Source organism: Sturnira hondurensis, unplaced genomic scaffold (genome assembly GCF_014824575.4).
Source record: "Sturnira hondurensis isolate 20B ecotype Veracruz unplaced genomic scaffold, ASM1482457v3 Scaffold0022583, whole genome shotgun sequence".
Taxonomy (NCBI): Eukaryota; Metazoa; Chordata; class Mammalia; order Chiroptera; family Phyllostomidae; genus Sturnira; species Sturnira hondurensis.
In genome coordinates, this window is record NW_028095214.1 from 460,554 (window position 1) to 471,720 (window position 11,167).

Below are 11,167 nucleotides of genomic sequence, written 5' to 3' on the forward strand. Positions count from 1 at the left end.
CTCAACAAATTCAGGAAAATAGAAATCATACCAAGCATTTTCTCTGATCACAAGGGACTGAAATTGGAAATGACCCCCAGAGAAAAACCCAAACCACCCAAAAGCATGCACACTGAATGGTATGCTATTAAACAACTAATGGGTGAAGATTGAATTTAGGGAAGAAATCAGAAAGTTTCTGGAAACTAATGAAAATAAACTCACAATAAACCTAAACTTATGGGGCACAGTGAAGGCAGTCCTGAGAGGGAAGTTTATAGCAATACAGGCTTACCTAAAGAAGATAGAAACATTTCAAACAAACGACCTAACCCAATGCCTGCAAGAACTTGAGGAACAACAACAAAGACAGCCCAGAGCAAGTAGAAGGAAGGAAAAAACCAAGATTAGAGCAGAATTAAATGACACGGAGATTAAAAGCACAATTCTAAGAATCAACGAATCTAGAAGTTGGTATTTTGAAAAGATAAACAAAATAGACAAACCTTTAAGTAGGCTCATCAAGAAAAGAAGAGAGAGGGCCCAAATAAACAAAATAAGAAATTAAAGAGAAGAAATTACAACTGATACCACAGAAATAGAAGGGATAATAAGAAATTATTATCCAGAACTGTATGCCAAGAAATTTGAAAATCTAGGTGAAATGGAAAAATGTCTAGAAAAATATAATGTTCCAAAACTCAATAAAAAAGAAGCAGAAAACCTGAACAGGCCAATAACAGCTGATGCAATTGAAGAAGTAATAAAAAAAAAGCCCTAAAGAAAAGCCCTGGACCCTGTTTCACAGTAGAATTCTACAAAGCTTTTAAGAAAGAGCTAACACCTATTCTTCACAGACTATTTCAAAAAATTCAAAAGGTGGGAAAACTCCCCAACTCTTTTTATGAAGCCAGCATCATCCTAATTCCAAAGCCACATAGAGACATAACAAAGAAAAAACTGCTGCTCAATATCGGTGATGAACATAGACGCTAAATTCCTCAATAAAATATTGACAAATCGCATCCAACAATACATCAAAAATATCATACACCATGACCAAGTGGGATTTATCCCAGAGATGCAAGGATGGTTCAATATCCGCAAATCAGTAAATGTAATACATCACATAAACAAAAGCAAAGACAAAAACTGCATGATCATATCAATAGACACAGAAAAAGTTTTGATAAGGTACAACACCCATTCATGATAAAGGTACTCAGAAAAATGGGAATAGAGGGAACATTCCTCAATATAATAAATCACATATATGAAAGACCTACAGCCAACATCATACTCAATGGGCAAAAACTAAAATCTTTCCCATTAACATAAGGAACAAGACAAGGTTGCCCAATTTCACCATTTCTATTCAATATAGTATTAGAAGTTCTGGCCACAGCGATCAGACAAGAAAATAAAATAAAAGGCATCCAAATTGGAAAGGAGGAAACAAAACTCTCATTGTTTGCAGATGACATGATAGTATACAGGGAAAATCCTATAGCCTCTACCAAAAAACTGTTGGAACTAATAAATGAATTTGGCAAAACAGAGGGTTACAAAGTCAATATCCAGAAATCAAAGGCATTTTTGTATACCAACAATGAAACATCAGAAACAGAAATGAAGAAAAAATCCCATTCGATATAGCAAAAACAAAAATAAAATATCTGGAAATAAACCTAACCAAGGAGGTAAAAGACTTGTATGCAGAAAACTATACAACAGTGAAGAAAAAAATCAAGGAAGAGACAAACAAATTGAAACATATATCGTGTTTTTGGATTGAAGAATTAACATCATCAAAGTGTCCATACTATCCAAAGCAATTTACAGATTCAATGCAATACCTATTAAAGTACCAATGGCATATTTCATAGACATGGAACAAACACTTCAAAAATTTATATGGAACCATAAAAGATCCCGAATAGCAGCTGCAATTTTGAGAAAGAACAAAGTAGGAGGGATCACAATATCTGATATCAAACTGTATTACAAGGCCACTGTAATCAAGACAGCCTGGTACTGGCATAAAAACAGGCACATAGACCAATGGAATAGAGCAGAGAGTCCAGAAATAAACCCAAATCTCTACAGTCAATTAATATTCGACAAATGGGGTAATAACATAAAATGGAGTAAAGACAGCTTCTTCAACATATGGTGTTGGGAGAACTGGACAGCTACAGGCAAAAAATGCAACTAGAGCACCAACTTACAGCATACACCAAAATCAATTCAAGGTGCATAAAAGACTTAAATATAAGCCATGAAACCATTAAAGTCCTAGAGGAGACCATTGACAGGAAAATCTCAGATATTCCACACAGCAATATTTTTACTGATACATCCTCTAGAGCAAGGGACATAAAGGAAAGAATAAACAAATGGAATCTCATCAAAATTAAAAGCTTCTGCATGGCTAAGGAAAACAGTATCAAGATGAAAAGAGAAGCAACAGCTTGGGAAAACATATTTGCTAGTGATAACTCAGACAAAGGTTTAAGCTCCAAAATATACAAATAACTCACTTGACTCCACTGAAAGAAGATGAGCAACCCAATTAAAAAGTGGGCAAAGGACTTGAACAGATATTTTTCCAAGGAGGACATACAGAGGATCCAGAGATACATGAAAAGATACTCTATATCGCTAGCTATCAGAGATATGCAAATTAATACCACAACGAGATACCACTTTACACAGGTCAGAATGGCTATCATAAACAAAGAAACAAAGAACATGTGCTGGAGAGGTTGTGGGGTAAAGGGGACCCTAGTTCACTGCTGGTGGGATTGCAGACTGGTACAACCACTATGGAAAGCAGTATGGAATTTTCTAAGAAAACTAAAAATGAACGTGCCTTTTGACCCAGCAATTCCACTGCTAGGAGTATATCCTAAGAACCCTTAAACACCAGTCCAAAAGAACCTATGCACCCCAATATTCATAGCAGCACAATTTGCAATAGCCAAGAGCTGGAAGCAATGTAGGTGCCCATTGTTAAATGACTGGATCAGAACACTATGGTACATTTACAAAATGGAATTCTATGCTGCAGAGAGGAGGAAGGAGCTCCTACCCTTTGCAACGTCATGGATGGAACTGGAATACTTCATGCTGAGTGAAATAAGCCAGGTGTTGAAAGACAGATACCATACGATCTCACCTTTAAGAGTAATCTAAACAATGAAACAAATAAGCAAGCAAAATATGACCAATAACACTGAAATGCAGAATAGGCTGACAGGATCCAGAGGGGAGAGGGGAGACAATCATAGGGGAAAAGGGGATGGACTCACATGAACAAGTATAAAGGACACATGGACAATAACTAAGGTGGGGGCAGTAAATGGGAGGGAGGTGGGGAGCACGGAGTGGGGGGGCAGGGCTGGGAATATAAGACAGAAAACTGTACTTGAACAAGAATTAAATAAAAATAAAATTTAAAAAAAAGAAAAGATGAAACACTGCTATTGGTAACGACATGAATGGATCTGGAGAATATCATGCTAAGTAAAATAAGCCAAAAAGAAAAAGTCAAGAATCATATGATTTTAGTTATATGTGGGATATAAAGCTGAAAGCAAAAAGTAAACAAACAAGATGAAGAAACAACCCATGAAGTAATAGACAACAGTATGGTGGAAGAAAAGGGGGGTGGGAGTAGTAAAGTTTCAAAGGGGTCAGATATATGTGACAGAAGATTTGTCTTTGCGTGGTGAACACAATGCAATATACAGATGATGTATCATTGAGTTGTACTCTTAAAGCCTATATAATGTTATTCACCAATGTCACCTCAATAAATTTAACGAGAAGAGAAAATCAAATATACATTTAATATATTTAATAAATTTATACAAGCTGGGGCAAAAATAGGTTTTCATTTGTCATTACACAAAACACAGAATTTATTTTTGCATTACTTTATTATTTATTGTTTTATTTTCCATAGAAACAACTATAAACTCACTTTATCCCCACCCTGTAATATATAATATGTATAACATTATATATATATAACGTTATATATATATATAACATTATATATAACATATATATATAATGTTACATATATATATATATATATATATATATACACAGACCCTATTATTAGTCCAGTCAGAATCTAGTCTGCACTTTCAGCTAACATCATGTTGAGAAGTCCCTTGTAACAGGGAATATATCAGAGTCCCCAAAAGCTGGGAAGTTCCCACACTAACCTGGCTGGAGGAAGGGGAGGGGAGCAGGTCCATTGAGAGTTACTTTGCATATCTAAAGTACTTGGCCAGAGTTTTAGTAATGTTAAATAGCTGTGCCTACTTTGGAGCCAGGGAGATGGGTATGACTCTAACCTGTGATGCAGCCAGGAGGCTGTCCCCTCAGCTTGAAGTCAGCTCCTAGTCATGGGGCCATGCCTGCCTGCCTGAACTAACAATAGCAGCTGAGAAGAGCAGGAGATATGGGGAAGGGCAGGTTTAACCCTTTGTGGGAGGAGTCGGAAATTGTGTTAAAAAGAAAGATCTGCCCTGGGATTTAAAACCCAAGTGTGAGGTAGCCATTGCTCTCTTAACCGTGCAGTTTGGGAACAGAGAAGGGGATCTTGGCAATTTGGAAGAATGCAGAAGGACACCCACTGGCCCACCATAAGAAGGGGCCATGCAATTTTGGATTAAAAGCAAGAGCCTAGCCAAGCAAAGATGACTGGAAGAAGCCAGAATACAGTTGGGAATCTGCCCAGCTAAATTATAGACTTCTATTTCTTTTCCTGAGAGATAGTACCTCTGACTGGCCTGGGTTGGCAAGGGGAGGTAAAACTGTGTTTGTGGGTAGGTTTTTTTTTGTTTGTTTCTAAAGGGTATGGAGTTTAACAGCAGAATTTCACTATTATTCTAAACCTGTATAACTTTTGAGTAAATAGTTCCTTTCCTTTTCATAAGACTGTAGCACTGGGAGTCACATTTCTTATTAGCAGTGGGCTATAGAACCCAGATCCTTAGAACCCAGTGGTTCTGTTAAACCTTTACTCTCTGAGTCTGGGCTTCTGCATCTGAAGAGTGGTGTGAGCACCCTTACCCTCCAATGCTGCTGGGGAGTCAGATCAGCTGGTTGTGTGTCCTGCTATGTAATCACCAGAAACCGTCTGATATTTGGCCCTATTTTAGTTGTTCCTGCATGCAAGGCCTTCAGGCTCACTGTGGCTGTCTCAGACACAGCTTGGTTCTTGGTCTCTGAGGAAGGACACCAGTCTTCATAAGTTTAAGCTTTTATTTCCCTTCAGACTTCAAGATCTTTGCCAGTTCTAAAGGGCTAGTCTCACAAAATTGCCTGAGATGGCCGTGTAGTTAAGACTACCATCTCTGCATGGTGGTATATAAAAAATATGGGATTTTTGAGAACTCTGGGACAAAACACAGTCAATAACTGCACCAACCAGTGATGCTGTTGGCTCAGGTGCAAAATGAGGCCATCTAACCTGGTTTGATGATGGCCTGAGTATGCAAATAACCTCACTTCTTCTGGTCATGACAGTGCAATGTGCTTTTCTTGGCATGCTCTGAGCAGGGGTGCCTGACTCCTCCTGAGTTATGAGCATTTGGAGTTTGGGCTTCCTACTCAAAATCTCAACTGTAGTGAACTGGTAGAATTACACACACTGACCTGCTGAAGAAGCTACAGGAGTAAATATTGACTTGAGTCAGGTTCCCTCCTAGAATCTCAAAACTTTATTGAAAGCTGCTGAGATAGGGGTAATACATCACTACCACATGCCTTTGTTGCTTCTGTTTACAACCAGGTAATGACTTTTATGACTGCCTCCTTCAATCTTGAATATTTGTTTTACTGCCCTTGTATGGAGATTCGTCCATTTGGCAAAATCATCATATGGTTTCAGTCATGTTAACAACTGTTCGTTAAATGCAGAGGGTAAGCAGAGAAATAAAGTCTTGTTTCTTTACTATTTTTTCTTTTTTGCTATATATGAAAGAAAACAATGGTCAGGCAATAGAGAGTGAAGAGTGCTCAAATGTTGTTCTCTTCAGCTCTTGTCTGGGTGGGTATTCCTCAGGAAGCTCTCCATGTCCTTCAGAGAGGTCATACCTTCAGCGAGGAGAAGGGCAAAGGTTTCAGTCTGTTTTGAAATATAAACGTGCTATGTGACCTGTAAATTTTTGCCCCTGATACTTGATTATTCTTCCCATGTGATCTAGAAAGTAGGATGCACATCTCTTTGTTCCTGGTGTAAATAAGTCTCAGAGATAGAGCACATAGAGATGATTGATGTGAAGTGGTTAGAGGGGAAAGCCAAGTGGATTGGTAGGTGGATGGGTGGATGGATGGATGGATGAATAGGTGGATAGATGGATAGATAGGTAGATGATTGTATGAATTAATGCAGGGTTGAATAGAAGAATGGATAAATGGATGAATGTATGAATGGATGAGTGAATGGATGGATGGAAGATTAGATTGCAGATTGATAAAGGAAGCATAGCACCTCTTGGTGGCACAGCTAGATGTCTGAAGTACTGAGGCAAATTTTTATAAGTTTTAAATTTTGTCTTATAAACTTTTTAAGACAAGAGGGGTAGCAGTACCTCCTGCTGAGGCCAGTCTGTCCAGAGGTAGGGGTAGCAGGAGAGAAGCGTAAGGTTAGGAACAGCAGAGCAAATCTGGACTTGACTCCACTGTTAATGTGATGGGGTGCAGGCAGAATGCAGTCAGTGTGTGAAAGCTGGTGTGGAGGCTGGATTCACAACCTTGAAACCTCAGGGCCCTTGGGTCTGATTTGGCCTAGAACATTAGCCCTGGTAATCCATGCTTCTGAAGGATGTCCCAGAAAAATACCACCTCTACTTCAAGAATGTCAGTTTAGGGGAGAGCCTTTGGGCACAGCCACCTTAGACAAAAGATATGGCTTGCTTGATATGTTCACCTAGGGTGAGCCATGCTCCCAAGCCAGCCAGGACCCAGTACAGGGCCCTGCATGCAGATTCCCTGGCTCAGCCTCCCTGGGTCATTCCCTCTGTGATGGCCTGGGGCTCATGGAACTTGCTGCTGATGTAAATTTGGAATCCCAGAGTTAGCAGAATCTCCAGCATGAAACTTTGTAAATCACTTTTGACATGTCCAATCAGTCACAGCACCTTCTCCAAACTGTGCACAAATCTTTTTTTTTTCAGTTGGGCTTTTACCTTTATTGAAATAATAAGGCATAATATTCCAAAAATGTTGCATATTTTCTCCCATCTTCAATATTAAAATGGGTACACAAAAATTCACCAATTTTGATTTTTTTAAATGCATGCTGATATGATAGCTGTCACACTACAATCTAAATAAATTATTTTGAATGAAGTTAAAGACAGCTAAGCACTACTACAGCCATCATAGGGGAAAAAAAACAAAGGAAATTTTGGGCCAACCCAACATCAAATAAAGCAAAAAATATTCTTTATTTAGGCAGCGTTTTCAAGCTTCAGATCTTCTGTATCACAGATTTTTGATATATCTTCATTTACTTATACTATTCCATGCTATGTTAGTTTATTTTTAAAATATTTTATATATTTATTTTTAGAGAGAAGGGAAGAGAGGGAGAAAGAGAGGGAGAGAAACATCAATGTGTGATTGCCTCACATATCCCCCCCACTAGAAACCTAGCCTGCAACCAAGGCATGTGCCCTGACTGGGAATCAAGCCCAGAGACCCTTTGCTTCGCAGTCCAGCGCTCAATCCACTGAGTAACACTGTAGAAGGGTGCAGCCAGGGGCCCCCAAAAGAATTTGCAATGGGGTCCAGAACTCAGGGTGTCCAGGAAACATTAAAAAACATGAGATGTCCTCACCCCCAGAAGTCTGAGCTGGGGGGATGGGATACCTGGAGCAGGGCCATTGAGTTGTTTTGAAAAGCAACAGTTTTGAAGATAACCTCCAGAATGGTCATTTAACGTATCTATAACCTTTAACTGGGTTCATAGATATGTTATATGGCTGTGGCCATGCTTTGAGCCAGGGAGAAGGAAGTGACTTCCACCCAGGATGTAACTGGGAGGCAATTCCCCAGCCCCTGTTACAGCGCTTGCATGAGAGGTTGGAGACGATTGGCTCCACACCATGGGGCCATGCCTGCCCAGACTCACTATGGCAGCCCGGTAAAGCTAGGAGGATGTGGGAGTCCTGGTGGGTGTAGCTAATTGTGGGAGGAGGCAGAAATGGGACTGCACAGGAAGGTTGGCCTGGTGATTTAAAGGCAGACGCAGCAGCCATTGAAGAAAGAACCACACGTTTTTGGCCAGAATGGGGACTCTTGCACCCATGTGACAGAGAATCACCATGTAGGTTTAGCAAAGAGAACCACGTGGTTTTGGCCAAAGTAAGGGAACTGCCACACCCTTCAGCCATGAAAAGAATCATCATGCAGCTTTAGCGGAGAACCACCACGCGGCTTTCTATTTCTTTTCCTGAGATATGGTACCTTGGACTGGACAAAGGGGGAAAGAAGGACTGTGTGTGGGTGTTTTAGGGGCTTTGGGATTTTGATGAAGACATTGTCATTACTCTTAAGTCTGAATAACTTGAATAAATAATTCCTTTCCTTTTTACCAGTCTGTAACATGGAGAGCTATAATTCTCTGGTGAAGGGAAAGGTGAACCTAGTACGGGAGACCCCAGGAGAAGGGGGTCAACTAGGTAATATTGTGGGCCCCCTTCCCTGGGGGTCAATCTGGGAAAACCATGGGAGACCACATGTGCAGTAGCTTTACAACTACTTGTCACAGTAAAAGCCTGCCAAAACTATCCAGGAAGGATCCACCCTATGAGAATAGAGTCCCTCCAGCCCATGAGGTCAATCTGCTTGGAGTCGGCCTGCTCCCGTGTTCTCTGCTATAAACTCTGGGTGTTCAGTTCAAATCTTTGTCTGGATCACCAAGAACCTGGTTACCCGTGCCCACCTGTGACAACATGAACCAGGGCCATGCTATGTTAGTTTAAATCTACTTACCTTTTAAAATGTACCATATTTTTCAGACTATAAGACACACCTTTCCCCCCAAATTTGGGAGGAAAAAAGGGGTGGGTCTTATCGTCTGAATGTAGCTTACCTGGCTTGCTGTTGGGGGAAGGGGCAGCAGTGGAGTGGTGTCACAGGAGGAAGAAGCAGCGTCACTGCTGGATTTTCCTCCCAAATTTGGGGGACAAAGGAGTGTGTCTTATACTACAAAAAATTCAGGTAAATCATATATTTTAAAAATTAAATCTATCCTGAGAGTTTGCTTTAATATGTCAGTTACACTTTTCTCTCATTACTTAAAAATATAAATAAATTTGTATTTTAAAAAATAATGTTTTCACAGTACCAATACTGTTTTCACAGTGTCTTTCCTCAAAAGCCCACCCATTGAACCCTGAAGGAGCAAACAACCCCAGCTAGAAGGAGGGCCATGGGAAGGTACCTGAGTTTTAGAGATCATAACACACAGAGCGCACCTGCTGTTTTACTCAACAGCCAGACCAGCCAGACTCCTGCCTTCCCCCATCTTGAACTCCACATGACTGTGTCCCTGAAGAGTAGCAGATCTGAATGCTGAGTGTGAAATATCTGAAAGATCTCACAGGGAAAGTAGTATTACTTTGGGTCTAGATGGGAAACAGAGCTCCCTGTCAGAGAAAGAAAAGAAAGGTGAAGTCTTTCAAACAGAGATAGTGGGTGACATAAGCAAAGGAAGGAAAGGAGAAGAGGTGGTGGGCTCTGCTTCCCTCAATTTGGCTAAGCCCAGGTTAAAAGTGACAGTCCGATGGCCCCTGGCTCCCAGAGTGTTGGCCTATACAGAGTTTTAAATTTGCATAGCTTGCCAACTGAAAAATTGTGAAGATTTAACCTAAAATACAGATCCTTGGCTTTCCTATTTAAGATCCTAATTCCTTCTCCTTCTCAGCTCCATGTTCCTATAGCATGTAAAGACCTTCCACTTTTTATAAACTCTGTGTTTAATTACTTATGTTTAGTGTTATATTTCTTTCCTAACCCTCCGCCCAATGTAAACTCCAAGAAAACAGGAATTTGAGGGGGGGTTATGCTTCCTTTACTAAATCATTTCAATATTAACATATGTGGCTGGCACATAGTAGGTATTTAGTAAGTATTTTAGTAAATGAATAGGGGAGTTAGTGGGCTCTGATGTAGGTCCTGGGGTTTCAGGGCACCACCATTAGGGAGGCCCTAGTTGCCCTCTGCCCCAGGGCATACAGGCCTCTTCCAGTGGCTCCCTCAGGCTGAGATGGGAGCACCTAATTTTGTGGCAAGAAGGACGCAAGGGAGAAGCTTTGACATTTGCTTTGGCCAGACTGGCAGGCGAGGCTCCCTGCAGCTCACGCCAGATTCCCGACTCCATGGAGTGCCTCTAAACATCCGTCATCGTGTTTATCTGCTTGCACAAGGATGTAGAGAAGGCCTGAGCAAGCCTTGATCCTGTAAGACACCTACAATACAGGAGGCAGGGGAGGGGCTGAGTAGGGGGTTTGAGGGGAGGAGGAGGGGTGGGAGTCTTCATCACCAGAGGGCGCCCGAGCATAGCCACTGCTCTTGGTCTTGTTGGCAGCTGGCCTGGGCTCTCACACTGGGAAATGACCCGCTCCGGCTCTCCCTCGAGGAGATGGAGGTCCGGTCCTTGAAGATTGTCTTCTCCACTAGACTGTTAGTTCTTCGCAGACAGGAACCAAGTCAGTGGGGTTCCCAGCTCTATGCCCAGTGCCCAGAAGTGGGCTCGGCCCAGAGTGGATGAATGAAGAATGAGTGCATGTAAGTGGGCGGGGAAAATAGTTTTGGAACAAAAGACACCCATCCCCATGGCCGGAGTCCTGGAGCTCTTGCAGCTTCTTGATGGCCTCCCCCTCTCCCATGGAGCCCAGCTGCAGCAGCTGAGCCCAGGTGCCTCGGCCGTCTCCCACTCCCTCTGCAGTCAGGGCTCCTGAGGTCCTCAGGGAGAGAAAAATATTCCTCTTGGATGGACGCGGGGATAGAATCCACTCCACTGTCTGGCTATGTGGCACAGGGCAGGGAAACAAGGCTGAAGCAACCTGTGGTCACTAGGGATGCCCCAAAGGGCTCCCTTTTCACCCCCAAGCCTCTCAGGACACCTGCTGCACTCCTTCCTGCTCCACTGAAGCCATTT